We start from the raw sequence: 5,279 nt of genomic DNA on the forward strand, positions 1-5,279 counted from the left end.
CACACATATGAAGTCAAATTAGTATTTAAGCAAGGGAAAAACAAAAGAATTATCGAAATATAATGCGTCTCTATTATGAAAGGAAGAACTTAAAATATCAAAAACCTGTTTGATTGCTTGAAAATAAGTTGAATGTGCTTCAAAAATTCACCTTTCATCTCATTTTTTTTCAGTCCCATCTTTATTTGAAGAGATTCGTTAAAATTCGAAAAATATTTTTTTTTCTTCCCTCAAATATTACTATGAAACCCTTAATGAGTACATGTTTATGACGAAGATTTTAATATATAATGCAGAACACTGTGTAAAAAAAGATAAAGAACTATTTGTGGAATATACAGATGAGGTAGTTACTTAGTTAGATGTGCAGAAATCTTTCATGCGCATTTTATACCTTAACATTGCATGCTTGTGTGTTTAAATAAACTTTTGGCGAAATCTATAAATCCGCGACTTTCAGCGTTATAACATGTTATCAAAAGAGAGGCTATCTTTTAAGATTGATATCAACTGTTTAAACTGTGCTAAATTCCATTGGAATCTTCTTCAACAACAAAAACTTTTAAAGAACATCATTAGCACATTCGGCAATATTGGCACAATCATTGTGACCAAATATCGATATTTTTTATAATGAATTATTTATAGTTATCTATAAAGGACGAATTTATGTTATTTGGTTAAGGGTGATTGACTGTGAAAGGGCATTTTCGGCATGCGGACAAATAGGTGTAAATGCCCCTGAGATGATAACTTGGATTATAGCTTGGTAAAAGAAATCAATCATTTATAGCCAAATTCCATAAAGACAAGATTTTCACCAAGAAAAATTTCAATTTTTTCTACTCAAACTTTCGATTATGGGTAAATGTTGAAAAAGGAAGATTCTCTTTAACTTTCTTACTTAAATATTTGTTAAAAATGCCGAAAACTACTGCTTAATCAGTCTGCTGAAGAGACAACCTTGTTGTTCCCCCAAAAAGTTAAATTTATTTGTTTAGCAGAGAAGAAAATAACAAAAAGATCCATGGCGTTCAGAAAAAAAACTAATATCGAAAATACGATGCATCACAGATAACATGGTTTTCCGAAACTCTTTCGCCATTTAAAATAAAAAAGCAACAGTTTAAGTAACTTACACTTAAAGCAAAGCTATCATTTTACACTCATTTTGCCGTGATGTTTCCTTTCCTCGAGCTTTAGAATGAATAAATAACTTAAATGTTTTAAAAGTTATTAAACTTTTTTGAAAATAGCCAATCTGGTGACATTTGTCCACAGATATAAAAAAAATATCAAAATTTTATATTTCTTCTCAGTTTTTGCAAATTTTTATGAGCTCAGATAATGCCGCATTGAAGTTACTTTATTAAAATTAAAAACTTATGACCTCAAATCCTTTTATTTTCACTGAACTGAGGTTTTTCACCATATTGATGTTTTGCGCCATTTACAGAATAAGTACAGAGAGCGCTGGCTATAGATAGGTTAAAATTGACCTAATGCAAATAGATATCTAAGGAACTACAACGGGTATCCAATATAGATACCTAAGAATTAGCACATGTTAGAGCCCCTGAAGGAAGAGAAAAGGGGATAATTTTGATTTTATAACATTTGCCTTGTTTTAAAGAATTAAGTTTGATCTCCTAGTTTTTCTATAACTCAAACTGAATTAATATATAAAACAGAGATAAAAATTGAAGATGGACAATTTATTATTGACAATGATTTTACAAAACAAATAATTTTTCCCCACTGACAAAAATCACGATAGATTCCGAGAAAAGTCTCTTGACAACTTTTTTCTTTCTATTGCTAATGCTATTAACGCTAAAGTAGAATTTAAAAATACTGATAAAACAAAATTTATCTATGAATTTTTTTTTGTAACATCCAGTTTATCATACAGAGATGATGAATATGTACAAATCTCAATTTTAAAATTTTTGCGTACTCCAGTAGTTATAGAAAAAAGGTTGTTTCTTTGGAAAAATTAATACCAAAAATATTTTTTTGGCAAAAAGATTTGTTACCCCTCTTATAAATGATACCTGATAACTCTCCAACTTTCCTCTGCATGCTTCTCGCTTTTTTTTTGAGAGAGAGATGCGAGTGATTTAGAAAGAGAGTGAGACATTTTTTTCAGCGTAATTTTCTCGCTAAATTGAATTAGACCAATAGTTTAGAAACTAGAAGGGTTTTATACACAAAAAGTACACATTTTTACTTATACCTACTTCCGTATTTGATGGTGCTATCTAATCAAGAGACACATTATCAATGTAATTTGCACGCTAAATCCAATGAGACTATACATGAGTGAATGGAACAAATAGTTTAAAAATTGTAGCGTTTTTTTTTAATAGGAACTGAAATTTTTGACCCTAACTTAGTACACCTTTTATTTTATTTATGAGCCAGTTGACCATGTGAGGTTCATTTTTCTATGAAATATTAGGGGGACCGGAAAGTAATGTCGTTTCGGATCATTAAATATTTGCTAGTCTTGTAAGCCAATTCATTTTTTTTCGATTCATTTTCGATCCGGCATTGAAAGGTTGCAGCTAACGAGGGTGACTGCGTTATTGATTAAAAATAAAATCCAGATAACTAATATCAAATGAACCGAAACGATATTACTTTCCGGTCCCCGTAATATTTTACATTGAATTGAATAAGATGAAATTTTTGTTTTTTGTAGAAAGAGCAATTAATTAAAAAATCTCACACGAACGAAAAATAATTTCAACATTTGAAATATTAGCTCTTTTGATTCGTGTTTGGTCTCATTCGATTAAGTGAGAAAAATTGTATTGGGAACAATACCTCACTTGTCTGTATAGCAATTCAAAATGTGTTAATAAGAGTATAAATAAAAGATGTGTAAATAAAAAATACAAACTTGTACTTTTGTACACGGAACACTTAAATTCTCAACTATCAGTCTGATCGCTGCGAGATTGGTCTCATTCAATGCAGCGTAAAAAAATACACCGAAAACAATTCCTTACTTATCAGTTTAGAAGAAATTCAATTTACTATTTCTCTCTCAAACAAAGGATCAGCGTACAGAGGAGATTTATGAGTTTTCGAACATCATTTATAATAAAATAAAGCTTTCTATGAAAAAAGTCATAGGTAAGAATTTCTCTGAAGAAAAAAAAAATCTAATTTTGCTGGGGAAAGGTTAATCTGCAGATTTTATGTTCAATACGAAAACAGTCTTGAAGGGCTCTAATACCATACACGCATCTCAAAATATAGAAATGTAACATAAAGAGTAAATGAAAGAGACTTACACAGATATATCAGGAACCAGTCTCGGATTCCAATCGTAAAGTCACAAGTAATAACAGTTAAATAACTGAAGAATCTCAGCACTTTTAAGACAACAATATACAAGAATCTTGTTTCAAAACTACGAAAGCAGCCTTCCATAGGTTACTTTTTAACAGTTCTTTTTTCCTATTCCAACACGGCACACAAACCCAGCTATACGTACCCATTACGCAGCTTAATTTTAGTTCCGACCGCATGATGATATATCACAGATATTGTTTATTTATTGATACATACATATACAGCCTTGTATACTCAATAAAATAAGCACGGCTTATAAGCCTTTATCAAATAGAAAGAAAGATAGTATTATTCAGAGAAGTGCAGCACGAAGGTACATCCAGGGTTACGGCAGGGTTCGAACTTGCTAACTCCATGCTACAGAGTGCTGGGCGGAGATACCGCTCTTCCAGGAAGGTCCCGAGGTCACAGAAAAAGCATCAAAATCTATCTTAACTTCTTTGTTAAAGCCAGGAGATTTTTATGATTAATCTTCTGTGACCGAGAAGTATTGTTCCTCCACAGAAGGTTCTAAAGTGTTAAGGAAATAGGCTTGCTTCCCTATGTAACCTTAAGTATATTTCTCTATATCAATGCCCTTTTGAATTCTGTGCTATCTATTTTTCGGTTTGAAAAGAGATTATAAGTCATTTGAGAGCTCAAACTTCAGGCTTATGTATGAAGGCTAAGGTTAATATTTACACAAGGGCATAACTTTAGCTGTCTCGCGAATCAGAATTTGTTCTGAACTACGCGAGACCTGGTCGTACGGATCGCGTACCAACTCTATAGCGTGGAGGTGGCAGGTTCGAATCCCCTGGGTGTATTTTCGCTCTGTCTTTCTTTGAATTGTACTATCTGTCTTTCTATTTGACAAAGGCTTATAAACCATATTTACACTATTAAACACGTAAGACAGCATGTATGTGTACCAATGAATAGAAGGGACTCTAACTGCCATCTGTCTGAAATTGTTTGAGTGAAAAGGAAAAACCCTGGGAATAAAATTTATTCTCCGTCGCAGTGGTGCGAAAACTTTTTTCGACTGCGACCCCTTTTGTAGAGAGAAAATTTTTGGCGACCCCTAGAGATAAATGTTCACAAATACGATGTATATTTTGAGAATTTCTTTCGTTTCATCGAATAAAAACGTCATCATATTTGACTCATATTAATTTTTTTTATAATTTTAAGAAAATACTTTTTGTATAACACAAAAATCAGTAATTGCCCTTTAATGAAATGTATGTGGCTGCAAGTTTCTAATTATCTCATCGATGTTTGGATGTATGTTGCTAATTGCAATTCGCATATCATCTTCAGGGCTTAAACGCGAGCGGTATTTAGTTTTTATTGAAACTAGTTTGCTAAATCCAGTTTCACATAAATACGTTGATGCAAATTGTATTAACACTCTGATGGCATTCTTGCATAAAACGGGATATTGTTTTTCCACGGATAGCCAGATAGAGAATACATTACGCATTACGGTCAAAGAAAGAGTGGACAGCATGAAATTGCAATTAAACAGTGAGTGACGGCGCTTCACTCTTTATATGCACACTGTATAGTATGCAGCATGCAGGGATAATGCATTTCATAAAAATTTGTCGACCTCCACAGGGGTCGCGACCCCTAGTTTGCGCACCACTCTGTCGCATGAATTTGCTGCAAAAGATTTTTTTTCTTTACCGTAATCGTTTTCCTGAAGTAAAGTTCTGGAAACCTTCGATATAATTTTGGACACCCTGTATTTATGAAAATGCATTTCGTGCAGGAAACAGGTTAGTTTAGGTAATTGATTCAATAGAACCAAGTGTCAGCCATTGACCAAAAAAAAAATGGTAATTGGTTCATTAACAAAAATAAACTAGTCAGGTTAATTTTGTATCAGGTATGTATCAGGTTAATTTTGGTAACTAATTCATTAAAAGAAA

General features: G+C 32.4%; 1 protein-coding gene across 3 annotated transcripts in view; it reads right to left on the reverse strand.

Annotated features, from left to right (window-relative positions):
* Nucleotides 1-3,497, reverse strand: part of LOC107452939 (uncharacterized) — a 38,426-nt gene extending 34,929 nt beyond the window's left edge. For 2 of the 3 annotated variants that reach the window (XM_071179730.2, XM_043049498.3), the window contains exon 1: nucleotides 3,303-3,439. The gene's annotated coding sequence lies outside the window, so the exon portion shown is untranslated. Of the gene's footprint in view, nucleotides 1-3,302 lie in introns of all 3 variants that reach the window. The other variant, XM_043049496.3, reaches the window with a different exon arrangement.
* Between the last annotated feature and the right edge of the window lie 1,782 nt (nucleotides 3,498-5,279).

Source organism: Parasteatoda tepidariorum, chromosome 1, assembly GCF_982258835.1.
Source record: "Parasteatoda tepidariorum strain Cologne lab strain chromosome 1, Ptep-v5.0, whole genome shotgun sequence".
In the NCBI taxonomy this organism is placed as follows: domain Eukaryota; kingdom Metazoa; phylum Arthropoda; class Arachnida; order Araneae; family Theridiidae; genus Parasteatoda; species Parasteatoda tepidariorum.